Source organism: Tamandua tetradactyla, chromosome 7, assembly GCF_023851605.1.
Source record: "Tamandua tetradactyla isolate mTamTet1 chromosome 7, mTamTet1.pri, whole genome shotgun sequence".
Taxonomy (NCBI): Eukaryota; Metazoa; Chordata; class Mammalia; order Pilosa; family Myrmecophagidae; genus Tamandua; species Tamandua tetradactyla.
The window spans coordinates 109,703,336-109,717,733 of record NC_135333.1 but is presented as its reverse complement, the minus strand read 5'-3'; positions in this window follow the sequence as shown (position 1 = coordinate 109,717,733).

Sequence of the window (14,398 nt, the reverse complement as noted above, 5' to 3'; positions counted from 1 at the left end):
GTCCTGGGTTCTAGCGCCGTGGTCCCAGCCCGCGACGGGGAAGGGCGAGGCGAGGCGGCTCCTCCCTAACTGGCTGCAGCGCACCCTGGGTTCGCTCGCGGTGTGGCTGCACACCCCTTCCAGGTGGCTGCACTCGCCCGGGGTTCAGTTTCGTCTCCCTTTCGGCAGGGGTCCGGCCCTGCCAGCAGGAGGCGCTGTCCTGACCCGAGCCCAGAAGCTCAGCCGGGAGCCAGACCCTGCCGAAGCTTAGTACGAATCCCTCTTCCATCCTTTCCAGGAACTGCGGTCCTAGCTCTAGACCCCCAGTAGCCGACCCCAGGATGCGCTCGTTTTATCTCCATCACCGTGGGGATTCCTTTGAAACATGCGCCTCTCCGCCCCCCAGACCTCTCTTACCTCCATCCTGGTCCCCTGAGCCGGACAGCGTCCGGGTCGGGACTGGACAGCAGGGAGTACAGAGCCGCGGGACCGCTCTTTGGGTCAGTACCCCCCCCCCCGCCCCCTTCGGCGGGCACGTCAAACAGGACAAGCCCAAGTTCTGGCGGGGGAAGGGGGGGAGCGAGGGTGTAGCCCCATCGGGCTCTTTCTCTGTACCCTTCTTTAGCGAACTGGTTTCTAACTGGTCCCTCCACAATCCCCAACAACCTCAGGCTGGACCCCCCACTCCCACCCGCTTCTCCATATCAAAGACGGTGGCTGGGGGCTATGGACAGAAACACCCTGAGACCTATGACCTGGATCCCCAACTTCCCCTCATCACTGACTAGAACTCTTCCCTTTCAGATGGAGGGTGCCCCACCGTTGCCTGGCCCTTCGTTTAACCCATTTCCTTTGTGGGTTCTGGGAACCCCTTCTCACAATCCTCCCATCCCCTGGGGGTGGGGGCTCTCGGGATGCTGCCCCATCTCTCTGCTCAGCTGATCCCCCACTTGCCCCCATTCCAGAGGGAATGAAGTTGGAGGACAGTCTCCTCTCTTCACCCCCAGCTCCTCCTCAAGCTGGATGTAACCAGGATGGTGCTTTGTGAGGACACCTCCCACCCTCCCACCCTCCCTCTGTGGTCCAGTCCAATCGGTCACAGATGCCCTACCCACCCCAACTGCCCCCACCAGGCACCCCCAAGTCACCCAGCTTCAGCTATTCAGAGAAGATAAAGAGGGTGTGTTTTGTGTGTATTTTTAAAAATGTGTGAGCATGTTTTAATGCTTTTTTGTGCTGTTTTGTTTTTGTTTGGGGGCCCTTTGAGAAGAAGGAGAAGCTCTGCCTTCTATTTGGCAAGAAGAGCTTGAAGGAGAGCCCCCCCCCTTCCTGCACCCCCTGTTGACCACAGCTAATGGACTAGCTCCTCTGGGCCTTGGGGCAGCTTAAGTTTCCACAGGAGAAGGGGGCAGGGTGCTGGCCAAGGCAAGCAATTGTCTCTGGCTCTCCCCTCCCTCCCTCCCTCCCTCCCTCCCTCTCTCCCTCTCTCTGAACCTATAGACTAAAACACCATTTCTCCGCCCTTACTTTAAAATAGAAATATCAATTACTTCTCCCTGAGCATATCAGAGGGAATCTGAGGTGCACATAAGGGCAGTTCCGCACCCTTTGCTTTTTCTCATTTCCACCCCAGCTGTGGCACCACACCCCCCTCCCTTTTGCCCCTCCGTGTGAGATGCCTGGCAGGATTCTCTCTTTGGGCCCTGTCCAGGACTCACACCCTCTTCCTTGCCACTCGAGTTCCTTGGGGTCACCCCATCTCTGGCTGACCTCATAGTTTCTGTGCAGGGCAGCCTGCTCAGGGTGGTCTCTGGTATGGGCCATTAGGGTCCTCAGCCCTGGTCTACAAGCCCCCAGGACTCCCCAGGTACCCTTGAAACCTTCTTCCCAGGTTCAGCTCACCCTCTCTTCTGACCTCCCACACCCCCAGGTTGTCAGGACTTCAGGATACTCGACAGGACTCTGCAAGGTCTTTGGGTTGGTGTTTGGGCACATTTCTAAAAGATGCCCTCTCCTGTGAAACACCGCTCTACACCAGGGGGCTTAACTGATCTAGGGCTGGAGTTCGATCCCCACTCATCTCCTCAGCAAAGCAAAACTGTACAACTGTACTTAGTGATCCTGGCATTTGAAAAATCTGCACCACGAAGACAACAGAACAAGAGATCACCATGTCCTTCCCTTTGTATCTATTCTGCCTAGACCTTCTGAAATAGCTCTGTAGAAATAGCTTCCACAGGGAATTCCCATTCCCAATACCAATATTACTCTGGGGAAGTTCCTCTGACAACACACTTCAATCCCTCCTGCTGCAACCTCTGCCTGTTTCTGTGCTCTGCCTCTAGACCTATGGTAGTATTTGTTGCTTCTAGGCACTTTCAGACTCCATCCTCTGATGCAGCGTTTGTTAGAAATATGTCTGAAGAGTTTCTTGCCGATGTGACCAGCAAGATTGCACCCTCCTTTCCTACTGGGCCTCACTTTAGGGACTGGGGAGTCAGCAAAGACTTCAAGAGCCAACCCTTGCCTGCACTGGGGCCCGGGAGGGTTTTTGCTCTATGGATTTCGAAGCTCTTCCTGGTGCCTGGGAAGGAGGGGAGAATGAGAGGACTGAGTTGCTTGGCTTTTACTGCCTTGCTACCCAAAGTATGGCTCAGCCTGGCATACAGCAGGTGCTTCATATGTGTTAGTTTTAGATCTCAGTTTCCCCTCTGGGTCCAGTGCATGTGATGGGTGATTCCAATTGCACAGAATGGGTTAGAGTGCAGAGTGAGGGTGGGACAGGAGGGGAACTTTAAAATATTGCCCCAGGTGGAGGAAGGGGCCCCTTAGGATGGGGCCAGGGGAGGAGGGGCTGGCCTTGACTTTGCATGTTTCTTCTTCGCTAGAGGCCAAGAACCTCTCCTGCCAAACTCCTAACACTTTAGGACTCTGAATAACAACACTGCCCAAGGAGTCAGTTCAAGTCCTTCCCCATACCATACATTTACAACTTTGTAAACATCAGAGGTTAGCCATGGAAGCTGGTGCTGGAAAGGGTTGGGATAGGATGGGGAAATCCTTGGAAGATATTATGAGATATTTGACTTCAATTAAAGGCCAGAAGGGTGGGAGCCTTTGGGGGAAACAGTTCCCTTGGTGGGGGCAATGGAAAGATCCCAGGGCTTCCACAAGCCTAGAACAGAGGGAAGTCCAGCACTCTTTAGGAGGGTGAGGCTGCTGATGAGAGTCAGGGGGTGGCCTCAAGAAGGCTCAGAGGGATGGGGAAGAGACTGACCCTAGCATGTAGAGCTGGTGTGAGTAGGGTTGAGGCACTGCATCTGGACGCTTCCTCTCTGCCCCTCTGGTATACTGCAGTTTGTGAGTTCCTTTATCTCTCACTGGGTCCCTGTTCTCAGCACAGATGAGAGCCTCTCTCCAATGGAGAGTAAGGGGAAGAGGTGCCAGCCAATGGGGCTGGAAGCCGGGTACACTTCTTGTCCCCACTAGCCCTCTGCCCTAACCTGAGTCCCTCCCCTTCTAAATATAAGGATCGGAGATATAGTAGGCATCTCCAGCTCAGAATGAGGGCATAATGTCCGCAGTCTCTGTTGGAATGAATTATTGAGGAGGGTGAGGTACTAGCTGCTGCCTCCTGGGCCCACTACTGCTTTGCTTCTCGCTGCTGCTTCTTCACCATCTGGGAGGGTGATGGGACCTGAGGGCCTAAGAAGACGGCCTTAGGGAGAGGGAGGAACTGAATAGAGATGGAATTGGGGACTGGGGTTTGGGGAGAATCCTTCCGGGTGGAAAGAAGAGGACTGATAAAGAATTGTGCCCTCTCATCATGGATCAGGAGAGTATGCTTAGAACAGAGGGAGCTGGCAGGCCTTGATCTGAGTGGCTACCCAGCATTGGAGCTCTGGACTCTCATATGCCTCAGGTAATACAGAGCCAGAAGAGTCTGGGTCCTTCCTGGAATGACCTGAAGTCAGCACTAGTAAGGCCTATTAGGTCATTCAGGGATGCTCTATGCAGAGCCCTCTGTCCTTCCTCAGAAAATTAGGTTCTGCCAAGGATGTAGGTGAACAGCAGATCTGCTCTGAGCATTTGTAGGGTGAAGGAGGGGTGTAGTTCAGTGTCGGGGTCCTAGACAGACTATCTGACGTAGAGGAAAGAATACAAGTCTTGGAGAAGTCCAGAGGGAAGGTGGTGATTCTTATCTTTAAAGAGGGAAAGAACAACGCTTGCTTCACAAGAGGTTCTGTGAAAATCCAACAAGAACACTGGTATTTCATAAAATGTAAATTGCTATATAAATTGGAGGTAAGAAGATCATAAACAAGGAAGCAACATATGCTGGAAGGACCTGTGCACAGTCAGCGCTGCTCTGTGACTAATTCACTGAAGGACCTCTAAGGTTACTTTCATCGCCAAGGTTAAATGACTTGCCAAAGGCCACAATTACTTGACGGTTGGATCTGGATTCAGACCTAAATCTTCAGATTCTATCTCTTGGATTCTTTCCATTATGCCATGAGGTTTGGATTCTTGGAGCCCACTCCGACCTTCCAGGCACTCAGAGCTTGGGACTTCCCCTGAACAGTCCCACATACCTGGATGCCACCGCAATTAGCACTTCATCCCTTTTTTTTTTATATGCATGGCCACACTCCTCTCTCCTGCAGGGGCAAGGCAGTAAGTATATTTCTCAACTCTCCCCTGAGGTAGCATGAATAATATCATGGAGCAATTGGACTGAAACCTCACAAATAACCTTTTATTATTGCAGAAGCAGCACATATGTATTATAGTAAGTTAGAAAACGCAGATGAGCAGCAAAACAAAACAAATCAGAACATCATATTCCCATAGCCATCAATTACCACTGTTCACATTGTTAAGTGTTCATCCTTCTGTATTTTTGTCTTTGAAAATGTTTAAATTGCGGTATACCTCAATTGTGTAAAGGACATAAATCTTAAATGTGCAACTTGAATTTTTGCATATGTATGTGTCTATGGAAGCACAGCCGCATGAAGTCTGGAAGGTCACCCTCACCGCAAAGTTTTCCTCATGCACCTTCCCAGTCATCCCAGAGGTAACAGCTTCCCTTAGGGAACCGCTATTCAGATTCTTATCACCATAGATTTGATTTGGCAAATCTTGAACTTTATTGAAACAGGATAATAAAGTGTGTACTCTTTTTTTTTTTTAAACTTTTATATATTGTGAAATATAACATATGTACAAAAAAGCAATACATTTCCAAGTACATTTCAACAAGTAGTTGTAGAACAAATTTTAAAGTTTGGTATGGCTTACAGTTCCACCATTTTTCGTTTTTTCTTCTAACTGCTCCAAGACACTGGAGACCGACAGAAATATCAATATAATGATTTGGCACTCATACTCATTTGTTAAATCCTATTTTCTCTGATATACTCCTCCTTCTCTTTAAATAACATATATACATAAAAGCAATAAATTTCAAAGTACATCACAACAATTAGTTGTAGAACAGATTTCAGAGTTTGATATGGGTTACAATTCCACAATTTTAGATTTTTTATTTCTAGCTGCTCTAAGGTACTGAGGCTAAAAGAAATATCAGTATAATGATTAGTACTCATACTCATTTGTTAAACCCAATCTTTTCTGTTTATTTCCACTATCACCTTTGATCTTTCTCCCACTCTTTAGGGGTATTTTGGCTATTCCCATTCTAACTTTTTCATGTTGGAAGGGGCTGTCGATAATATGGGATGGGGGATGGAACTAGTTGTTCTGGAGAGAGTGGCCCCTCTGCATTTCAGGACTTATCTGGTCCAGGGACCCATCTGGAGGTTGTAGGTTTTGGAAAGTTAACTTAGTGCATGGAACCTTTGTAGAATCTTATATAACACCCTAGGTATTTAGAATTGGCAAGAATGGTTTTGGTTGGAGTTTGGCAAGTTATGATAGGTAACAATACTGAAGCTTGCATAAGAGTGACCTCCAGTGTAGCCTCTTTGCAATCTCTCAGCCACTGATACCTTATTTTTTTACACTTCTTTTCCTTCTTTTTGTCAGGATGGCATTGTTGATCCCATGGTCCCAGGGCCAGGCTCATCCCTGGGAGTTATCTCCCACATCACCAGGGAGACTTTCACCCCTGGATGTCATGTTCCACATAGGCGGAAGGGCAATGGTTTCACTCACCGAGCTGGATTTAGAGAAAAAGAGGCTGCATCTGAGCAACAAAAGAGGTCCTCTGGAGGTGACTCTTAGGCATAACTAATAGGTAGGCTAAGCTTCTCTGCTCCATCCATAAGCTTCATAAAAGCAAACCTCAGGATCAAGGAATGTGTACTCTTGTATCTTGGCTTCTTTCCCACAGCATTATATTTTTGAGATTCATCTCTGTAGTTACATTTATTAGCAGTTTTTTAAAAATTGCTGTTTAGTATTTCATTGTTAAAATATACCATAATTTATTCTTTCTCTTGTTAATGAACATTTAGGATGATTTCAATTTTATCTATAATGAAGAAGATTGCTATGAACATTCGTGAGCATGTCTTTTGGTAGACATAAATCTCTTTTCTCTTAGAAATACCTAGAAATAGACTTGCTGAATTATACGGTACGCTGTATCTTTTTCTATGCACATACACACAAATGAATGCTGTTAACAAATGAGATTATAATGAATGCATGCTGTTTTGAACCTGATTTTCAGTCAGTGGTACCTACCTTTCCATGTCATAAAGTTCTATCTTATCTAATCCCAGTCAATGTTTGAATTTCTCCCAAATGGCCCCCAAATTTCTTCTACAGCTTATATATCCTAATCTGTATCCAATTGACGACCATACATTGCACACAACACAGTGATCTTGTAGTTGCCTCCCAGGATACCTCACCCTTGCCTCTGCTGGCTGTTTCCCAGAGAAGTCAGGTACTTGCCATGTGGGCCCCTTCCTAGGGCTAGTCACAAAATGGCAACTTACTTTCTGCAAGAGAAAGAGAGAGAACAGAAGTCTCAGTGTTGATGTAATCTAATTTTGGAGGTGACCTCTTGTCACTTTTGCCGTATTTTATTCCTAGAAGCGAGTTGCTAGGTCCAGCCCACACTCAAAGGGAGGGGATTACACAAGTTGCCTGCCACATACGTTATAAATTATACTACATACTTTATCACATGGGAAAAGCTAGATAGTAGTTTTTTGAATAACCAGGTAGTATTTTAAAAAGCATTTTCTCTATATATTTTTGAACTTTAGAACAACCCTGTATCCTCTGAACGTCTTTCAGAATGTATCAGTTTTTCCTTGAAGTCGAATAGCTTAGGTATTCCTAACTAAGAAAGACAAAGTATAGAAAGATGACACATCAAGACTTCATGAATCCTTCCAAATCATCTAACAGGGTTGCATACATCACAGAGAAACAATAGAGCTGCAGTTACCAACTTGAAGAGCTAATGCTGGGAATTTGTCACACCATCATTAATGAGACTAGAAATGCATTTCGTACCAATTACAGATATGGCATGGGGCTATAGCTATGCCACTTTCAAAAATATTTTATTGTCTGTGCACATGTTCTGCTCCAGCTGTCACATTTTTGGTTAGAATAATTTTACAGTGATATTTTAAAATGCCTTCAAACTTTCCTGGTGGAAGTGCATTGCAGTAAGATACAAAACACTAAATGATCTGAAGTCTTATTAAATTGAAAAGGGAACATGCTGACATCTCAGAATTTTAGACTGGCTTATTATGTCACCTTCATCGATTACTGAGAATAAATGCACAAGGAACTTGAAAGAGTATTTAAAGCATATAGAGTTAATCAGTGTTTTAAATATCATAGTAATAGTTCTGAGATTTAGAGTAAAATCATATAAATTTAACATTAATTTGGATTTTTTAAAACAACAATATTGTGATTGTCACAGAAACAAATGGTTCAACCTCAGGAGCAGATAATAAATTTGGTGGCTCTGTGGGGAGCAAGACAGATGAAACAATTGTTTTAACTGCCCACTAGGAGAGCAATTTCAATTACTACAGTTCATAGCTTTTGATTCGAGCACAGGAAAAATGGAATTATATTGATGAGCCCTTGTGGCTGTGCAGACACCTACCTCACAGAGTTGTAGCAGAGGATTGGTAGTTTGGTTCAAACTTTGCAATTTAGGAATTTGTCAAGAAGTTTATTCTTTTGAATAAAAGCATGATATATGAAATTAAACAGCAACAAAACAACCCTGTGAAGACAAATACCCCTATGTCCATTTTAAAGATGAAAAAGCCTTCCTTCAACACCCTACGTGAAATAGATTCCTACGGTCAACCTTTATCACAGGTTAACTTTTGTTTTTTTGCTTGCAAGGACAGGCACCGGGAAGCGAACCCGGGTCTCTGGCATGACAAGTACTCTGCCTGCTGAGCCACCGTGGCCCGCCCACAGTTTAACGTCTTGCCATACACTTTGCATGCTCTATAATTTTGTTATTCATTTACCTGCTTGCTCGCTATCTGCCTCCTTGGACTTGAGGGTAGGAGCTTTGCCCTCTTTATTCATTCCTCTTGCCCCACTGCCTAGTACTGTGCCTGCCACCTACTAAGCACTGATGGCACATCCTAATTGTTTGGAATCTAGGCCTTCTTGACATCATGACCCAGACTGACCTGTCCATTGCACACACTGGGAAGAAAAAAGAGAGAGAGAAAAGAGCTCAGAGAAGGGAAGAGCAGAAGAAGTGAAGGGAAGACAGGAGGAAGATAAGAAGCAAATAGACTTTCTACAAAACACATAGGTGGCCCAAAGGGCATCTTTGGGAGGTGGGTTCTGGCTGTCCCCCTTCTCGCTTAGGGCTGTGCCCAAGACTGAGTGTAACCCCTGTCCTTGGCTCTTTTCAACATAGCTGAGAGAGGTTCATTTTCTTTTTCTTTTTTTTTTCTTATTTATTTCTTTTTCTTTTTTTTTATTTGAGAGGCTCACTTTAAACAAGCAAACAAAAAACTTTACCTAATATTAAAGAAGAACCAAAGAAAAATAAACAGTGGAAATACATGATATCTAAAACAGCCCAAGGAGAGACTGAAGTACAAAATTTCCATTCTCACTATCATTAGCCTTAGCAGAGGGTTCCCAGACTCAGGCCCTGTGCATATCTTGCATCCCAGAAAATTGCTATCCAATCTCAAAGGGTTTTGTTTTTGTTTTTGTTTCTACAAGTTTGTAGTCTTCTTGTAGGACTTCCTGGTTTCTCTACCTTTTGGCTCCCAGCCTGCTTGCCTGTGGTGGCTGTGGGGACACAGTAGGACTTTTAGATGCCCAAAGCACTGAAAAGATTATGATGCAATTAAAAACAAGTCAATTCAACAAACAATTCAACTGTAAAAAAGTTTACTATGTCTAAAAAATCTGAAAATTTCCATGACAAAATTGATGTTTTTTGGAAAGATTTCAAATACCAAACTATTCCCAAATAAATATTTTTCATTGCTTCTGCTTTGTTGTCATGTGGTTCTTAGTGTGTCTGTTAGGTAAATATTTACTGTTGCAGTACTCCCCTCCCCCTCAAGCCCCCAAGGGAAATGTGACATTTAGGAGAACCACAGTACATTGTCCATTGTCACTTTCCTTATCTGGAGTATTGTCCTGCTGGCATTAAAATTCTTAAGGCTTGGCATGTTCCCAACTTTTGATCTTGGAAAATTGTAAATCTACAGAAAAGCTGCAAGGACAATACAACTAATGCATGCACTTTCACCTAGGTTAACTAGCTGTCAATATCTTTCCACATTTGCTTTAGTTCTATGTAGATGTATAATTTTTGTGTGTGTTTCTGTTGAACCATTTGAGAGTTAGTTGCAGGTATTAACTTCATTTATAAATACTACATCATGTGTTTACCAAGAACAGAGATAGTTCTACTTGACCATGGGATAATTATCACACTCAGGAAATTTAACATTAATTATCTAATACACAATCTGTTTCAAGGTTCACCAGTTGTCCCAGTAATGACCTTTATGGCTTTTTAAAAAATCTGTGAGCCCGTCAGACTTCATGCATAATGTCTCTCTAGTTTCCTTTCATCTATAACAGTTTCCCAGCTGTTTTTTTTTCTTTTTTCATGACATTGATATTTTTGAAGACTGCAGGCCAATTGCATTAGAAATGTCCCACAATCTGTTTCCTCATAATTAGATTCAAGCTGAACAATTTTTGGTAAGAATACTATACCAGTGACGTAGAGCCCTCAGTGCACTGATGCAAGGGCACACAATGTCAGTTTGTTCCATTTTGGCAATGCTAAGTTTGATTACTTGGTTTAAAGTGGTTCTCCTGGTATTCCTAATTAGGGAGGATGTCGCCTGCGAGAGGAGGAGAGAAATGAGGAGGGCTGGAGGGCAGATTCAGGAGACCAAAGAAGAAAGTTCCAGAGTGAAAAGGCTACGGTGGTTCATAATTTTTCCTGGGGTCAAGACTGCACAGAGTGAGTCTTCCTGCTCCCTGCTGCAGAGATAATGAGCCTTGGATCCAGTCTGAACCACGGTCAGGAGCAAGTGAGGAATCTTTCCCCTCTTCACCTCTACTTCCCCAAGCCTAAGTCCTGAAATCCATCAGGGTCAAGTTCAAGTGAAGAGAGGGTCCTTTGCCTTGGGTCTGTGACTCCCAAACAGCTGTGTGATGGTGCCGGCAATGAGCAGAGAGAGAATTGATTTCTGGCTCCCCATTCTGGGCTTTCCCTAGCACCCTCTCTCTTCCTGATCTGAGGGATCAAGCACAGTAGGGAAAGGGAAATGCAAATGGCAAATACCAAGCCCTCCCCCCTTTTAATGACAAGATCTGTAAATCCAATAACACCCATTCCTACTGCATATTCTTTTGCTTGGGGTTGATGGAAGAATTTCAGTGATGGGAGTCTGCTGAGGTTTATGAGATGGGGAAATTTGCTATTTGTTAAGTATTATTCCTTCCAGTCCCTCCCACCTTTTACACACATACACAAAACTGACTTTCTGGACAGCTTTTGGAAAAAGCAAAATCAGCCTTTTCCTTGGCAGCTGTGTAGCCAGGTAGATTGGGAAACGAAGGGAGAAAACCTATGACCCTCCCTTACTAACCTAAAATATTATGACCCTTTCCTTGTGACTCTAAAATATTTTCAAGAAAAGTGTGGGCATCGTGATAGTCTACCCCCAATGTTTTAGTAGTATCTTTAAAAAAAAACCCACATTTTTCCTATACTACCAAATTAATATCATCCTTTCTAACATAATTTAAAATAATTTCGTCTAACTCCCCGTACATCCACAAGTTGATCCATTTGTAAGAGGGACTAATTTTGATGGTTTGGGGTTGGAGAGGGATTTGAGAAGGCCTCAAGAAGGAAATGCGATTTTGGACAAGCCTTGAATTTTGAATAACAGCTATTATTGTATTGTGGCAGGCAGACTCTAAGAAGACCCCCACTTGTCCTGGTATTTGCGTCCTTGGGTAATCCCCTTCCTTTAAGTGTGGGCTGGCCTAGTGACATGCTTTTAATCAATGGAATACAACAAATGTAATGGAATATCACTTCTGTGATTAGACATCAGAAGACTGTGACTTGTCTTGATGGCAGGCATTCTCCCTTGCTGGCTTTGATGAAACAAGTTGCCATTTTGGAGAGACCCTTGTGGCAAGGAACTGAAGCTCTCGGCCCAGCAGCCTGCAAGGACGTGAATCCTGGCCACCAACCAGGGGAACTTGCAAGTGGAGCCTTCCTCAGCGGAGCCTCAGATGAAACTGCAGCCCCAGAGGACACCTTGATTGCAGCTCTGGGAGTCCCCAGACAGAGCACCCAGGTAAGCCAGGCCCAGACATCTGACCTACAGAAGCTGTGAGATAATAAATGTTATGTTGTTTCAAGCTGCTAAATTTGTGGTAATTTGTTATGCCGCAATAAAAAACACTAATATGCTCTTTAATAAAAAGCCATGTAAATGAAAGTCGAAGTTATTATCCCTTTTCAGCGAGGAGGAAACTAAGACTCAGAGAGCCTTGCTCAATTGTCCAATATGCCAGTCAGCTTCTTGGTTGCAAAAATAGAAATAGACTCTGATGTGAGCAAAAATGCCATTTATTGGAAGGATAGTGAATGGCTTGTTCAGAGAATTGATGGGAAGGCCAGAGGACCAGGTTTAAAAAACAGGGAGGGACAAAGGGAAATTAGCCGGCAGGAGTCTGAGAAGTGTCTGGTTTGAGGTCTCCTGCCACCGTCACTGGATGTACTGTGCTGACAGCAGGATGAATTCTAAATTTCCCCAACATCTTCACATCATGAGCTCCAGATTCAAAGCCCGAGCTCGGTGCCCACTCATCTGAGCTTGGGTCAGACGCTACACACATATTGGTACCTGGGATCAGCTCATAGGATCTCAAAGATGGTTTATTCAATTCATAAGCAAAAGACTAACTTGGAACTTGAACAGAATAGATGGAGGGCTAGCTCATGCCTCAAAGGTTCAGGAGCCTTTGTCTTTCTGCAATGATATCCCCAGCTCTTCCTGAATTTCCTCAATTTCCCCCATTGCCCCTGGCGGCATAGGAGCCAGAGGAGAAAGAGCCAATAGTAAAAAGCTGGGGAGACCAACTGTGGGCTGTAGTGCCAAGAATATGCCACCAGAGGGCACCTAAGACTCAAATTTATCGAAGGAGCGTGAGAGGATTGCTGCAGAACTCGGGCGGAAAGCTGAGGAAGGCGGGTTTGCCTGGGGCTTCGTTGGTCTGGGCTTTGGAGACCTACACACCCAGAGCAGGCAGAGCAGTGGTGTGAGCACTGAGAGATTTCTCTTGTTCTCATGGCCCCGGCAGTACCCTCTCCCCACTCTGGGAGCTTTGGGCTTCCCTGTTCTTTGTTCTGAGATCGTGGGAGGACTTTGGACTCTTCTTTTTATGGCATCAATTCTCCAACTGTAAACATTCCCCCAATCCCATCAGTCTGAGCTCAGCATTGGAGTAGAGTGCAGGGGTGTGGGATGAGGGAGTGAGGTTGTATTCCTTTTGGCCCTGGAAATGGGTCAGGGTTGGGATGGGCAATTGTTTTCCCAACTCAGAGCTTCCTTTGGCAGTGGGTGGGAGGTGAGGTGTGTCTTCTGAGGATTGTAACTTCCAGTGCCTAGCCCAGTGCCCAGCATATTGCAGGTGCTCCATAAATATGTCTACTCTTGATAATTATTTGATGTGGATAAATCATTCAGAGGGAACCAAGGTAGGTCATTTGGGTATCCCAAGTCCAAAATATTTTCTTAGTCCTTCCACTTCTCAACACTCATGATTACCATCCTTGTCCAAGCCACCGCTCTGCCCATCTGGACAACTGCAATAGCTTCCTCAACAGTTTCCCTTGAATTCCTGCCCCTGAAGTTTATTCTTCATCCAATAGCCAGCATGATCTTTTTTTTTTTTTTGACTTTTTAAAAAATTTATTAAAAAAAATTAACTAACACAACATTTAGAAATCATTCCATTCTACATATGCAATCAGTGATTCTTAATATCATCACATAGATGTATGATCATCATTTCTTAGTACATTTTCATCGATTTAGAAAAAGAAATAGCAAGACAACAGAAAAAGAAATAAAATGATAATATAGAGAAAAAATAAAAATAAAAAATACAAAAAATATATATTAAAAAACTATAGCTCAGATGCAGCTTCATTCAGTGTTTTAACATAATTACATTACAATTAGGTAGTATTGTGCTGTCCATTTTTAAGTTTTTGTATTCGGTCCTGTTGCACAGTCTGTATCCCTTCAGCTCCCATTACCCATTATCTTACCCTATTTCTAACTCCTGATGGTCTCTGTTACCAATGACATATTCCAAGTTTATTCTCTAATGTCGGTTCACATCAGTGGGACCATACAGTATTTGTCCTTTAGTTTTTGGCTAGTCTCACTCAGCATAATGTTCTCTAGGTCCATCCATGTTATTACATGCTTCATAAGTTTATTCTGTCTTAAAGCTGCATAATATTCCATCGTATGTATATACCACAGTTTGTTTAGCCACTCGTCTGTTGATGGACATTTTGGCTGTTTTCATCTCTTTGCAATTTGCTGCTATAAACATTGGTGTGCAAATGTCCGTCAGCATGATCTTTTAAAACCATAAGTGAGATCATGCCACGTCCAAGCTTAACACCCTCCAAATTCTTCTCATTATACCTTGAATGAAATCCAAACTCCTTACCCGGCCTGTGAGCTCCTACCCTAGCTAGAGCATTCAGCCCCCTCAGAACTCATCCTGTACTTTCTGTCTCCCATACACGAAGCTTTAGCCACTTTGACCTTTCTGTTTCTTGAACATGTTGAACTTGCTCTTGCCTTAGGTCTTTTGCATTAGCTGTCCCCAGTGCCTGGAATGCTCTTTACCCAGATTCTTCGCA